A 17,010-nucleotide genomic window follows, 5' to 3' on the forward strand; every position below is an offset into this window, starting at 1 on the left:
TTCTCACAAGGCCCTCTTCTAGTGCCACCATGAGGCCGATTCTTGCAAAACACATTTTTGGACACTGCTCCAACACATTTTGCCCTAAAATCACGCAAAGCGGTACACAGCGTGTCTACAGTCATGTCATCAACATGGATCTGTCCCATTTAGCGCCACCATCAGTCCGATCTTTTCAAACAAACAAAGTCTTTATTCATGTGATGTGTTCATATGATTTGAATCTGCATGTCTGCTCTTCTTCATGTACATTCTACATGTTAAATGTATTATCCAGTCAGTACAACATGATGAAGAGTTGTTTTTAATACACAGTTGAACTCTCTTTATGTAGCTAAAGATAAAGCTGAAAAATACCTCAGCAATGAGACAGCAGAGCAGAAGACTGAAAGAAAGAATTCAGTTCATGTGCTTGGTAAGTAGGATAACAAACATAAATGTACATTTATCAATGATCAACAGAGTTGGGTGTAACGCGTTACAAAGTAACGCGTTACAAAGTAACGCGTTACTGTAATAATAGCCTACTACTTTTTCCGGTAACGAGTAGTGTAACGGTACTACTCCTCCGAAATAGTAATAACACTACAAATACTGCCTGGTCGCGTTACTCGCTACTCGCTACTTTCGTGCTCCTGCTTCTGCCTTCAGCAGGAACCGATTGTAAACATCACCACTTGTCTTTTAGAACATTGGAACTGTCATTTCACTAAAATAACTATCCAGAGAAAAGGTAATCAAACACAAGCGAGTCAGTGCAGCAGCAGGTCACGGTGACTTCACTTGCCTGCAATCAACAGTAGCAGGCACCCGACATTTGATAACAGTCACACTTAGGTCTATAGATTAATAAAAAGACTACAAACAAAACCCCCATCTAAGGAGATTCATAACATCAAGCTAAGAAATGAATTACTTTTAGGAAGAGAGAGAGAAAGAGAGAGAGAGAGAGAAAAGAGGAAAAAAAAAGTCGCAAATGTGGCAGGCAGCGCATATGGTGCGCAAACCCGACAGTTGCTTTAACAATCTAGATTAATATCCTACATGTGATACAATAACCCAAAACCACGAAATAAGCAAGCCAAAGGAATGAATTAGCCTACTAATCCATGTAGGCTGAGAGAGATAGAGAGAGAGAGAGGGAAAGAGAGAACTCTGACAAGTGAACTCACTCTGACATGATGTACTTGTGATGACGGAATAAATATAATCCTTAATCCTTATGCAAAACACATCGGTGATATCGCTTTTTTAAGCATGAAGTTTCAGCAGCTATATATAAATCAGTTTGATACTGTTTGAACTATTTGAGCTGTAGGCCTACACAGTAAATCAATCGCCTCGTTGATCATTCTCCCCAGCTGCTATGCTGTGCTGCGCGCCAGGTTAGGTCAGGGCCGGCGGCAGCCCACAATGGCTGAGGGTGCTATGTTTTAAGTGAAGGATAGACTACCCATCTCAAATCGGCCAGGTGAAAACAAAAGGCTAAATTTGCATACCAATGGGAGTGTGTGCCAAACCGGTTGTGGCCAGCCAATGCTGATCTACTGTATTATAATGTAAATTTCGGGAATTACTGGTGGGGGTGCTCCCTGGGGGTGCTCCCTGGCCAAAATGAGGGTGCAAAGCTGTCCACCCCTGGCCTGTAAAATCCATAGGAGCCAAATGGAATGAAATCTGCTTAAACTTACTGACAATTGACAAACGGATACAGAACCATATATAGGCTATATAATGTCAGGTGGATAAATAAATAAACTCATGAATGTATGGCAGCTGTTTTTTTTTGCTGCACAATGGGAGTCCTACATTACAACAAGGCACCAGAGGCTCCGAAATAATTACATTATAATTTTTATTTATTGTTTTTATTATTATTATTATTATAATTAAACTCATTCAAATGACCACCAGTGAGCCCTGGGACTCACTTCATTGAACAATATAATGTATTGTATTAGATATTATTATATCTAATAAATATTAATACGTCTAATATATGTTGGCAATGCATCTCAGACTTTTTTTATGGAGTAACGCAAAAGTAGTGTAACGAGTAGTGTAACTAGTTACTTTCTCCAGGGAGTAATGAAGCAGTGTAAGGCACTACTTTTTTCAAAGGTAATATGTAATATGTAGTGTACTACTTTTTTGAGTAACGGATCCCAACTCTGATGATCAATTATGAAAACACACACACACACACACACACACACACACACACACACACACACACACACACACACACACACACACACACACACACAGAAGAAGATGTTCAAATGTTTGTGATTCATCTAAACGTGTATGTTCTATATGTTCTATAAAAGCGATACAACAGGATATGACCAAGGATCGGCGACAACTGTTCCTGGATATGACCCACGATCAGCAAAAACTGTATCTGGATATGACCCGGGATCTGACAGAAAAACAGCAAGAACTGGAGAAAAATAACAAACTACTGACAGAAAAAGACCAAGAATTGGATAAACATCAACAGTTGCTGTCAGAAAAAGACCAAGAACTGGCGAAAAGTAATACATTATTGGAAGAAAAACAGCAAGAACTGAATAATAATAATAAAGTACTGACAGACAAAGACCAAGAGATGAAGAACAGTAAAACACTACTGACAGAAAAGCACCAAGAAGAACTGAAGAAAAGTAATAAACTACTGTCAGAAAAAGAACAAGAATTGGATAAACATAAACAGCTGCTGTCAGAAAAAGAACTCGAACTGAAGAACAGTAATAAACTACTGACAGAAAAAGACAACCAACTGAAGGAAAGAAATAAACAAATAAAAGAAAACGACCAAGAATTAGAGAAACAGAGACAACTACTGAGAGAAAAAGACCAAGACATGAAGAACAGTAAAATACTACTGACAGAAAAGCACCAAGAACTGAAGAAAAGTAATGAACTCCTGACAGAAAAAGGCCAAGAAGTGGATAAACAGAGACAACTACTGACAGAAAAAGACCAAGAGATCAAGAACAGTAATAAACTACTGGCAGAAAAAGCCCAAGAACTGAAGGAAAGAAATAAACAACTAAAAGAAAAAGCCCAAGAATCGGATACATGTAATAAACTACTGACAGAAAAAGACCAAGAATTGGATAAACATAAACAGCTGCTCTCAGAAAAAGGACAAGAACTGGCGAAAAGTTATAAACTATTGGAAGAAAAACAGCAAGAACTGAAGAATAATAATAAAATACTGACAGAAAAAGACCAAGAGATGAAGAACAGTAAAACACTACTGACAGAAAAGCACCATGAAGAACTGAAGAAAAGTAATGAACTAATGGCAGAAAAAGAACAGGAATTGGATAAACATAAACAGCTGCTGTCAGAAAAAGTCCAAGAACTGAAGAACAGTAATAAACTACTGACAGAAAAAGACAACCAACTGAAGGAAAGGATTAAACAAATAAAAGAAAACAACCAAGACTTAGAGAAACAGAGACAACTACTGACAGAAAAAGCCCAAGAACTGAAGGAAAGAAATACACAAATAAAAGAAAAAGCCCAAGAATTGGATACATGTAATAAACTGCTGTCAGAAAAAGACCAAGAATTGGATGAACATAAACAGCTGCTGTCAGAAAAAGACCAAGAACTGGCGAAAGGTAATAAACTACTGGAAGAAAAACAGCAAGAACTGAATAATAATAATAAACTACTGACAGAAAAAGACCAAGAGATGAAGAACAGTAAAACACTATACTGACAGAAAAGCACCAAGAAGAACTGAAGAAACATAATAAACTACTGTCAGAAAAAGACAACCAACTGAAGGAAAGAAATAAACAACTAAAAGAAAAATCCCAAGAATTGGACATAAGTAATAAAATCATGACAGAAAAAGACCAAGAATTGAAGAAACAGAGACAACTACTGACAGAAAAAGACAGCAAACTGGAGGAAAGTTCTAAACAAATAACAGAAAAAGACCACCAGCTGATGGAAAGTATCAAACTACTGACAGAAAAAGACCAAGAACTGAAGAAAAGTAATAAACTACTGGCAGAAAAAGAACAGGAATTGGATAAACATAAACAGCTGCTGTCAGAAAAAGTCCAAGAACTGAAGAACAGTAATAAACTACTGACAGAAAAAGACAACCAACTGAAGGAAAGGATTAAACAAATAAAAGAAAACAACCAAGACTTAGAGAAACAGAGACAACTACTGACAGAAAAAGACCAAGAACTGAAGAAAAGTAATGAACTCCTGACAGAAAAGGCCAAGAAGTGGATAAACAGAGACAACTACTGACAGAAAAAGACCAAGAGATCAAGAACAGTAATAAACTACTGGCAGAAAAAGCCCAAGAACTGAAGGAAAGAAATAAACAAATAAAAGAAAAAGCCCAAGAATTGGATACATGTAATAAACTGCTGTCAGAAAAAGACCAAGAATTGGATGAACATAAACAGCTGCTGTCAGAAAAAGACCAAGAACTGGCAAAAGGTAATAAACTACTGGAAGAAAAACAGCAAGAACTGAATAATAATAATAAACTACTGACAGAAAAAGACCAAGAGATGAAGAACAGTAAAACACTACTGACAGAAAAGCACCAAGAAGAACTGAAGAAACATAATAAACTACTGTCAGAAAAAGACAACCAACTGAAGGAAAGAAATAAACAACTAAAAGAAAAAGCCCAAGAATTGGACATAAGTAATAAAATCATGACAGAAAAAGACCAAGAATTGGAGAAACAGAGACAACTACTGACAGAAAAAGACAGCAAACTGGAGGAAAGTTCTAAACAAATAACAGAAAAAGACCACCAGCTGATGGAAAGTATCAAACTACTGACAGAAAAAGACCAAGAACTGAAGAAAAGTAATAAACTACTGGCAGAAAAAGAACAAGAATTGAAGAACATTAATAAACTACTGACAGAAAAAGTTAACCAACTGAAGGAAAGAAATAAACAACTAAAAGAAAAAGCCCAAGAATTGGATATAAGTAATAAAATCATGACAGAAAAAGACCAAGAATTGGAGAAACAGAGACAACTACTGACAGAAAAAGACAGCAAACTGGAGGAAAGTTCTAAACAAATAACAGAAAAAGACCACCAGCTGATGGAACGTATCAAACTACTGACAGAAAAAGACCAAGAACTGAAGAAAAGTAATAAACTATTGACAGAAACAAACATACAATTGAAGGACTGTAAACAAGTGCTGTCAGAAAAAGACCAAGAGCTGAAGAAAAGTATCAAACTACTGACAGAAAAAGACCAACAACTGAATCAGAAAGACAAAGAGCTGAAGATGAGGAAAGAGGAAGAGGATGATGAAAACAAACAGCTTGGTGAGAATTGGATTATAAAAAAAACTCATCTCTTGATTATTTGTGACAGTCTTTCAGTTAATAATGAATAATATAATATAATATAATATATTATAATATAATATAATATAATATAATATAATATAATATAATAATGATATCTTTAACATGACATTACAGCGCAGCAGATCTGTGATCTGAAGACTGAATTACAGAAACTGAGGACTAAATCAGGCCAACAGACTGGTCAGTAAGATGAAATGCATGTCCTTATTTGGATGTGTGTGTGTGTGTGTGTGTGTGCGTGCGTGCGTGCGTGCGTGCGTGTATATATATTTTTTTTCCCTTTTTTCTTCCAGTGATTAATTGAATCATAAATACTGTATATCTTTCGCAGCTCAGCAGATCTTTGATTTGAAGACTGAATCAGAGAAACTGGGGACTGAATCAGACAAAAAGACTGGTCAGTAAGGTGAATTGATCTTTCCTTATGTGTGACATTATAACATTACTAAGTTTATAAATAGTTGTATTGTCTCGTCTTATAGAGAGTGGGTATACGTCTACAGCAGGCCCCAAGCTACCAGTCAGGAGATGGAGCATCAACATTCCTCCAGGAAGTAAGTCATTAAAAGTACAAAAGTACTACTGTAAAATACATCCAGTGTCATTTAATAAAGTACTACCGTAACATACATCCAGTGTCATTTAATAAAGTACTACCGTAACATACATCCATGTCATTTAATAAACACTTTTTGAGCGGTGCTAACCGCTCCTACATCTGGCTTTGTCTGTTTGTCCCTGTTCGCCCTGTGTCACATTGGCCAAGCTTCGCGGGACACTTAATTAAATTAACTCATGAATAGCACTGCTCACTTAACAATGGGTGTGATTTTGAGTAAATTCTCTTACTTTTGACAATACCTGGACTATTTATGTTGTGTTGCAGAGGATGGAGGGAACACAGACTCCACTCTTCCACTGAAGAAGACACGCAGTATGTTATGGGTTCCACCAGCCAGTGAGTCAATGTTAATCTTTCAATTTGTGTTCATGATGTTACACTATTAATTATGGTCACGCATTCAGTTCCATAGTCTGCTTTTCTATGTTTGTACTTGTTCTATTGACAAGAATGCACAGAATCTGTACGTACGTCTGTAATCCACATATCTCAATCTCAATATGCAGATAAAAGGGACAAGGACAGACAGACATATAGAAATATATCCATATATGGCCATAAAACGGTCACAGACAGACAAACAGAGAGATGGTTCCAGTGGTCATTCTTATCTAATGGGCATTGCATAACAGGATGGGACATGCATTCCTTATTTGCATTGTTCCCAACTTGCATCATTCCTGAGTAGACCGGAGCCCCAGACGGAGCTGAGCTCATGTGGAGACATTCGTGTGCATCTCAGATTTTGTGACTGTGTGTACTTAATGTGCATACATTCCAGACATGCCAACCGACTGCTCATGTTAGAAAATAAAAAGTAGATGCCCTGTTTTGAGGAGATGAGGAAATTCATCGCTACCTGCTATATTATGTTATGTGACGATAAAGTACTTGCAATTGACATGATGTTCATTGGCAAGGTTGTAATATAAGCAGAATACAAATGTGAAGCTTTGTTGAGGGAATATAATTAGTACTCCAGGCCATCAGAGTAGAACAGCAATGCACCGAAATAACTGACGTAAGATAGAATAAAAGTAGAGTAAATTGTCTGTGATAATGTATATAGGCACATCATTACTGCACCAGCAGAGTGCGCAAGTACTGTGTTCGGCTACATACTTATGTATGTCGGTGTCCTTTGTTTAAGCCCTTAGCCCAATCAGGGACCAGCATTTCTGGCAACATCATCATTAACAGCCAATGAGGGACCAGCATTCCTGGTGATGCCAGTTGTGATGTCACTGGCACTGGTGCCCTCTGCTGACGCACAACTACACAAGTTGGCACCTTGACAGAGTGCAGCTCTAGTTTATTTACTGTATATGGTGTAGTTTTATAACTTTATCTATTGTGTTGTCTTCCAGTGGCAGTAGACAACACTTTGGACTCACCAGTGTCTACCACTGCACCTGAGCTGAGACTGGTGCTACTGGGGAGGACTGGAGCTGTGAGGAACGCAGTAGGAAACACCATCCTGGGCAAGGAGGCGTTCTGCGCTGAGGCCAGCTCCTCCCACCTGAGCCAGAGGAGTCGGAGGAGAGAGGGTGACGTCTGTGGGAGACGGCTGGTGTTGGTGGACACTCCAGACTCTGGATGCTCACTGGAGGACACGAGGCAGGATGCGGGGCTGTGTGTACGTCTGTCCGCCCCGGGTCCCCATGCCTTCCTCCTGGTCATACCAGCAGAGCCCTCTGAAGGAGAGGTGAGAGGGATGATGGAGAAGATGCAGGAGGCATTTGGAGAGAGCTGCTGGGAACACAGCATTGTCATCTTCACCCACGCTGACAGTGTGAAAAAGCAGAATGTTGAGGCGTTTCTCCAAGCAAGCAATCAGGAACATCAGCAGCTCGTAGAGAAATGTGGGAACAGATGTCACCTCCTCAACATCACAGACAGCAGCAAAGCTGGTCAGGTTTCACAGCTGCTGGAGAAGATAGACATCATGGTGGCAGGAAACACAGAGAGCTTCTAGAGCACTCAGACCTACCAGGAGGCAGAGGCCCAGGTCAGAGAGATGGAGAGGAAGATTCAGAGGGACATGGAGGAGAGGAGACACGTGGAGGAGCAGAAGATGAGGGAGAGATTTGAGAAGGAGCTTAAGGACTCTCTGAGGAAGATAGAGGGATCCATTCAAGAGCAAGAAGGAGACATCAGGAAGATCGACCATCGGACAAGCGAACTAGAGCGACACATGAGGGAGGAGAGGGACGAAGAGAAGAAAAGAGAGCTGGAAGCAGAGTTGAGGAGGGAGTCTGAGAGAAGAGGGGAGATGGAGAGAAAGCTGGATAGGTTTAGAGCAAAGAGAGAGAATGAGCGGAGAGAGAGGGAGCGGAGACACAGACATGACATGGAGGAGATGAGAGAGACCTACGAAGCAGAGGCCAGCGTGGAAGCAGAGAGAAACCTGATGAAGGTTCTCCTGCCTGAGATCCAGAGGAACATCATGATCTCAAACACAAAGATGCAGAGAGAGTTTAACAGACAACTGGAGGAGAAGAACAGAGAGATGGCAACGCTGAAACTAAAGTTAGAGGAGAGCCACAGCAGTTATTCAGTACTGAAGGAGATGTTAGACAACTCACTGGACATACGCCTGAACTTACTGGAAAAATCAGAACTGGTAGAAGGGGGAGCATGTGAGAGGGGGAACATGTGAGCAGAAGCAGGGTTCAGGAGAATCCACTTTTAGCTGCTGTAAAGAATAGTCAGCATATGTACGTTTGGAAGAGCAAAATTAAATTGTATTATCTTTTAACTAAAACATTACGTTCCAACTACATGGTATTAATGTAGAACCTTTGTTAGCTTCCAAGACCAATATGTCCAGAAATTAACTATGGCGGTACATGCATAGATACAAGATATGCATTTGTTAACTTCAGGATATGAAACAGCACAAAAACAAAAAAACTCACCTGTTTCATCTTTGTGAGAAATTAAGGAAGCATGTTTAATAATTAAGATTTTAAATCTTGCTTGTAAATAGCTGCTCCAGTTTATGCTAATTCATGTTGTGATGATGATGATGATGATGATGATGATGATGGTGATGATTATTATTACAGTAAAGTTTGTTTCATATGAAAGACATTTCATAACTAGTGTTACTTATTAAATGATGTCCTACTGCATATTCATTATTGATAGCTTTTTGATCGACTGTAGATACAATATATCACCAAGAAAGAGGAGAACATCAACCCAGTTCTTAAATCCTTACACTGGCTCCGTGTGTGTCAAAGAATTGATTTCAAAATACTACTGCTGTTCTATAAAGCTTTAAATTGCTTTGGGCCAAAAATATATATGACCTACGATGTAATGAAGCAATCAGACCTCTCAGGTGATTTGGGAAAAGTCTGCTTTCTGTTCCTACAACCAAACATAATTGTGAGGAAGCAGCATTTAGTTTTTACACACTAACCATGAGGCTTGCATAATTATGTCATTAGAATGCCTCACTCCTCATGCAAAATCAATTAACCACAAATTCAATATGTATGTGCCCAACATTTGTCAACACGTATAAAAGAAAGTTGTCGAACAATCTATTTTGTGTATGCAAATTATAGACATGATGCAAATTCAACCGATTTTTATTTATTGTCAGCTGACACATTTACAGTTGAATTATTAGTTGCCTCTGCGTGTTTGCAAGTGTGGAAACAGTTTGCTATTGGACTCCAATGTCACACTATTACATTATAATATTGACCACATAACATGTACGCAGGCTTACCATCTTGATAAGGTGCCCATTTACTCCATTCCAATTCCGATGCAGGACGGGGGTGTGTTTGCCTAAAGGGCAGACTCCCATCAGTATAAATCAATAAAGCTCTGATAAAACAAAAAGAAAGCAGATTTTGGCTGAGTGAGCAATTGTTCAGTAGAAAGTGCTTAAACAATAGGCCTATCCATTCCAAGTTTTCTTTGCCTTTGAAAACTAACTCACTATTCTCATTATATGTGAGTTTATTTATTTATAAATATTTGTATTTGGACAGGGCAGTGCATATTAATGATCACCACACATACAATGCTGTGTAAATAGGCCTTCACTGTATTAAGCAAGAATGCTATTTTCCATCTCTAGTCTCCATACAGAAAGCAAGCAACATTACAACAAAAGAAACGCATATAAACATTACTAAAAGGGTGCAAACAGAAGAGAAAATACAACAGTAAAAAAGGCCTATTGTTGGCCTAAGATACAAGAAAAGCTCTCTTCACAGTGAGAGAAGCCCTGGCCAGCCTCTCCTGGCCCCCGGGGGAGTTTTCCCAGGCTGAACCCAGACACCTGCTGCCTCACGTGGGATGGAACTCTGACGACCACCTGGCCTGGCTGCGTCACACCCTGCTCAGCCTGCACATCCCACCCTGGCAGCCAGAGCCCTCCCAGCACGGTCAGTGGAGACATGCATTCATCTATCACGATGAGGATATGATTTATCCATACTTATTTATCTAGATCAGTGGTTCTCAATCTGTGGGTCGGGACCCCCAGGGGGGTCCCCAAATTATTTTGGGGGGGTCCCCAGATGAATAACTTAATGTGCAACATTGTTTTCTCTTTCAACAGTAAACAAATGAACATAATGTTAAAGTGTATAGAGGGAATCTGCACATTTCTAAAGTGACAATTTAAGAACTTTTTAATAGCCTACCTCTAAAATGTCCCCCAGTTAGAATATGATTATCCCCAGTTAGAATATGATTATTTTGGGGTCGCGGCCTGAAATGGTTGAGAACCACTGATCTAGATAGCATATTATTTATCCATATATTATTGTGTATCAATATTATTTATCTATATAGCATATTATTTATCCATATATTATTATGTATCTATATTATTTATCTATATAGCATATGATTTATCAATATTATTTATCTATATAGCATATTATTTATCTATATTATTTATCTATATAGCATATTATTTCTCCATATTATTTATTTTTAATAATGTATTAACGTTTAAGTTGAATCAAAAAATGCAGAGCTGCTATAGTTAGTTATTGGAGCAGTGGTTCCCAAACGTTTAGCCCAAAACTAGTGAAAATAGACAATCTACAAAGCTTCAAAGAGAGAGAGAGAGAGAGAGAGAGAGAGAGAGAGAGAGAGAGAGAGAGAGAGAGAGAGAGAGAGAGAGAGAAGTTTTAAATTGTGAAAAGTAATTACAATTGAAAACTAAATGTAGGAAGAAAAAAAAATTGGTTATTTATTCGCAGCCCATAAAAAAAAATATCCGCAACCCACATATGGGTCCCGACCCACTGTTTGGGAAACAGTACATCAGAGGCTTCTAAAGTTCCACTGCAGTGCACTGGCTCCCCCTGCTGGGCAACAACTGCTTTTTAATGCATGGCTGAAAAGTTCTCCTCACAACATTACACTTCATTCATTAAAAGATCAAATGATGAAGGCTTCACCTTCATGTTTCTGTCAAACTGGAGCAATGACTTGAGGCCTCCTGTTCAGTGCTACCAGTGCTGTTATATTATTTGATATAATGTTAAATCATGGATTAAAGTTCTCAGTCGCCACGACTGATTTCAGTCATTTGGATTCCATAATAGCCAGCATGTCTGCTATGGAAGCATGTTGATCACCTGAAGTAGTCGATAGACAAGCTCTCAATGTGTCAATTTACAATTGAAGCATTTAGCAGAGCGACTTACAATAAGCAAGGTAATACATCAGTATATCAACATCAAGACATGAAATGGAAAGAAATAGTAAGCAATCTAAGAAAGCAATTAGACAAAGCACTTATTCAGTAAAAATCAACAAATGATAACGTAAAAAAAAAGATCTAAATGACTTCATGGTCATTGAGGGTGGGCGAGTGCTACGGTAAGTGCTATGGGCTAAGGTGAAGTCTTTAAACAGGGGTCAGCAAACCTTGCCTAGCCCTGCTTTAAACACTTTAAACGTTGTAGACAGGCTGCTTTTTAAGACCTGGTACCACTTTGATCATTATGTTATGCTTTAACTATTAAACTATAGCAGATCTACAAGCTTACAGTGTGGCACCAAGTGCTGTAATGCGAGCTTGTACATCTGCTATTCTTGAGGTCCTTGTCATTGAAAAAAATAAAAAACCACTGACGTGTTTTTTATTTTATTTTTTTATTTTATCCATATTAAGTCGCTCCCTACGGTCGCAATTACAAAGATTTGCACCAATTTTCACAGCTTTTCAAAAATAGCAGATCTACAAGCTCACAGCAGCTTGTATATCTGATATTTTTCAATAGCTTAAGTATAAAATAATTCCAGGTCTCAATGGGTAAATCCATGGTAATGTGTTACGGTCTGATGGGAGTCTGTTCTCCTATATGGCAGTGAATGCTGGACCCTGAAGACAACTCTGCAGAAGTCTCTAGACGGGTGCTGCACCACAATGTTACATGTAGTGCTCAATATCTCAACATCAGCAAGAGTACACATGTTACCAACAAGAATCTGTATGCTGGAATATTAAAGGAGTAGTTCACCCCCAAAATGACTTTTTTCCTATCGAGACTTGAGTTCAATAATAGTGTTTTGTTTTTGTCGCCTTCCTAAGACAATAATTTGAGGAGAAGCTTTGTAGGCCGAATACATTTGGGTCTCCATCCGGAATCAATGGGGGTACATTTATTATAATCAAATTATTGTCTTAGGAATGTGACAAAAACAAAAAGATATTATTGAACTCCATGGGGTGAGTAATCAATAGGAAAAAAAGAAATGTACTCAAGAAAGACGCAGGAGTGCAAAGCAACAACGAGCTGGCCAGATGTGTGGAGAACCGAGATGACTGGAAGCGAGGATGGAGGGCTCGTCTGAGGACGACCTAGAGAGAGAGAGAGAGAGAGAGAGAGAGAGAGAGAGAGAGAGAGAGAGAGAGAGAGACTTTACAAAACCTTTATTTACAATCTATTTACAGACATTTTACAATAAAAACATTCTCTTTTATAGCCTACTTAAAAATGATACTGAAAATTAATTCATCATCTACAACAGAACAAATTGCATCATTATAACACCATTTTATCACAAATTCTTCAATATTGTTCATTCCCTTATAGAATCTGTAATCAATCCATACTCTGGCTTTTACTAATGAAATAAAAATTGCAAGAGCTTCCTGCCCGGCACAGTCTTCGATTTTATTTTTCCGACTACTGTAAATAGACAATTTAGCTTCTCCCAATATTAAGTTCAACAATTGCCATTTCCAACAATCAATTCTTTTATAGCCCGCCCCAAAAATGAATTTGGTCTTGGTCCACTCCTCACCAAACATATTAAATATATTCATCAGAGTATCAAAAAGATAACAGAGTCTTTTACATTCAAAAAAACAGTGAAACACTGTCTCTTCTTTTTCACAAAAAGGGCATTTGTTTGAAACTGTAGGATTTATCGTAGCAATGAACTTATTCACTGCAATGGCCCCATGTAAAATTCTCCACTGCAAATCTCCTGTTCTTTTCTTTACAGGTGGCTTGTATAAAACTCTCCATAATGGTTTTACATCACTGTCCACCTCCAGGTTTTGTCGCCACACTGTGTCAACCCTCCCATTTAGTTTATTCTTATTTAATGCTTTTACATAGCACTTATATGCAGCTTTTCCTTTAGCTGTATACTAGGGATGTGAATCTTGACCACTGAGGCGATACGATACGCATCACGATACACTCCCAGCGATACGATATAATTGCGATACATTGAAATCTTGCCGATACGATACATCACGATACACCCCTGACCCCGATACGATTTGATATGATTCACGATATTTTGCGATACACCCCTGGTCCTTACGATGCGATACGATTCACGATTCGGTGCGATTCAACACAATGCAAAGGATTTATATTAAAGCCCATGTAAATTTCCCCCCAAAAAAATTACTAAAATGCATTACATTTAATTTCCAAACAATTTATTGTTTCACTGTAGTACTAGGCTCTGTCTAACAATCCAACTTTTGAAATCTGGGAGAACACTCCTTGCTGGCTGGTAAAATTGTTTGATTAATACTATATCATTATTATATATCATTACTTCCTCAACAGGTGGTCAGGGACCCCTAGGGTCCTCAGAGTTATGTGAGGCGGCCAAATATTAATAGTTAGTTTTTACAGTAACCAATTGAACCCTAGCAAGTAGCAACCCTATGGGGGAACATTAGCCAATACATTAACACTTATTGAGGGTTTAAGAGATAATAATTCATGGATTATAATGAATAACATAAATCCATCATATTAATAGAAAAGATAATGTGTGAACAAATAAACACAACATAGTAATGTATTAATGTCACTGATGAAATAGTGCTGTCAAACAAGTCTCTGACAAGTTTTAATCTGCAACAGTTTTATATAATAGCATACAGTAGTCTAAAATAACCTACAGTGGGGGTCCCTGCTTGATCTCTCTCTTCTCAGTTAAGGATCCTTGACCTGTATTATTATTATATTGTATGAATATAATCTAGGATTTTGCCATTTCTAGCCAAAATGTTTCAAAACGTAGATATTTGAGTAGGTCTGCTATTTAGGTGCGTGCGCGACACCGTCGAGCTGCCAAGTATAAATCAGGCTCCAGCCTCTCTTTGCAGAGGGAACAGCAGCAGCAGAAGAGTGTTCTGCCTGCTACAGTAACAAGTTGTGAAACAGTGTCAAATACTTTGTTTTAATCGCTAGCTGCACGCCCAGTATCGTTGTTGTAGTTCATACGTGTGTGTAGTTAAAGCGTGGAAGCTTCTGCTTTGTTTAAATCAATTCCGTCGCAGACTCGACAAGAAGAACAAACGGGTGTGGAATGTGGATCATAATATCACGCAGCGTGCTCCAGTCCAGTGACACAACAACGGATCACATCAGCGAACATTGGACAGGGATGTTATAAAGCTAAACGTGGTACTAATCTTGCATGTTTAACCAGTGGGCTCACGAGTGCTGTCTGTCTGTCTCTGCATTCCGTCGGGTCGGGTGTTCACTGCGCTCCGCTGAGTAGAGCAGAGCAGCCAGTGCTGCTGTAAAAGACGCATGTCTTTAGAGTCGCTACAAGTGCTTTTTGGGGGGAGGGCTGATGGGGCATTCAATGCGCCTCGGAAACACAGTATAGAATGAAATACTATTATGCAAAAACCGATCCAACCGTGGAATGTACCGATCCAGGTCACTCACGATACGATACATCACGATTCCAGCCGTCAATTGTACCGATCCACCCTGAATGAACCGATTCACTCGTATCGCGCACGTTTGTATCGCGATTACGATCCGTACCGGTATATCTTCGCATCCCTACTGTATATGTAGAGGGTTCAGAAAATGCCTCTATTTATAGTTTACATTAAAACAGTCACCCCCCATTTTTTAAGTTTATCTGAGCTATTCTCTCTTATCTGACACTTTTCTATGGGATTTCCCATCTTATTAGACTTCCCAGTCAGTAGATGGCGCTCCCGCGCTGCTGTGAATGACCTGAGGAAACAGTATAGTCTTGGCCCCAGGCATGCGCAGACAGTAATAAAACGCTGCTGGCCGTGCAAAGCAACACGTTATAACTGCGTCTGTTCCTCGTCATTTACAGGTATTAATTTAACCTTTATAAACATTCCTAAAGATGTTTAAAACTACTGTGAACTGTCAGTGACATGTTTGGTGACGTTTTGAGTGTACAAGAAGTGAGTTTGGACCAGTAGTTTTATTGTTTTGTGATTTGTTTGATAATGGCTGCTGCCAGGTAGATTCTCCACTCTACTCCATACAGGGAGCACACGTGGGTCACGTGCACGTGCGCGTGCGTGTGTCGATAAGAACGTCGTGTTCTAGTTGTTTTCACTGTGAATTTGAGCTAATGATATGAATGTAATGAAAGAGTATAGATTTGGGAACTGTATTATTGTTTTGTTTATGGAAGCTGATGACTGTAACTTCAGTATTAAGTTTGTTTATGGGAGGAAGGATTCTCTCTCTCACTCTCACACACACACACACACACACACACACACACACACACACACACACACACACACACACACACACACACACACACACACACACAACCAGCCCAGGTTTATTGTTTTGCACTTTATTTTCGTTTTATGAAGAGAATCTGTATAAGGTTTGGGTTACTGTAATGTTGAGTTATGGTAAACTTAAAGGAGTACTACTTTTTTTGCAAGTGTTGTGTTTTCTGACCAAATGTGAACTAAAAGAGTCTGTTGGACTGTTACACTGTATTTTGATATATGGAAAACCTGAAGTGACATGTTATGGTGATATTGAGAAGATATTGTGATATTGAACTGATGCTGAGATGTTATGATGATATTGTGATTATGGTGATATTATTGAGATTTTGAAATGATTATTGAATATTTTGATACCTGTTTAGACAGTAATAAAACGCTGCTGGCTGAGCAAAGCAACACGTTATAACTGCGTCTGTTCCTCGTCATTTACAGATACACAGTGCATCTTGCCTGTGCATCGCTTGTACCGTCCCAGATTACCCCTAGGTCTGAGGCCGGTAACAATTGGGGGCTCGTCCGGGATACAGCGCCACCTAGCTGGGAGAGTGAACCGCCACGTAGAGAACCTGTGCCAAAAACTTCAGGGAAGGCTGCAGTGCTGTGCGTCATCCAGAGAGTAGAGGTCACCGGTGCAAAAGATGGCTACCACAACCCCACGAAGGACGCTGATCCACAAGATCCAGAAGAAACTGTTTTCTTTGAGTACCAGCCAACTACAGACTGTCGCCAGCGCGATGGATCAAGGCTCAGAGTTAGACACCGAAGACTTTGCAGCCCTGAGTGAACCAGAACTGGTTGACTTGGTTATCGATTATCTGAGAAGTGAGAAGCTGAAAGCGATGGATGATGAAGGCATGTCTCAACTCCTTCACCTCAACGACATGCTTGATCAGCTGTTACAAGCCCCGGATGGTGAAGCTGTGAAAGGAGCCGACCGTGGAGTTGCCGACGTGGG

Source organism: Nannobrachium achirus (assembly GCF_963921795.1).
Source record: "Nannobrachium achirus genome assembly, chromosome: 6".
Lineage (NCBI taxonomy): Eukaryota > Metazoa > Chordata > Actinopteri > Myctophiformes > Myctophidae > Nannobrachium > Nannobrachium achirus.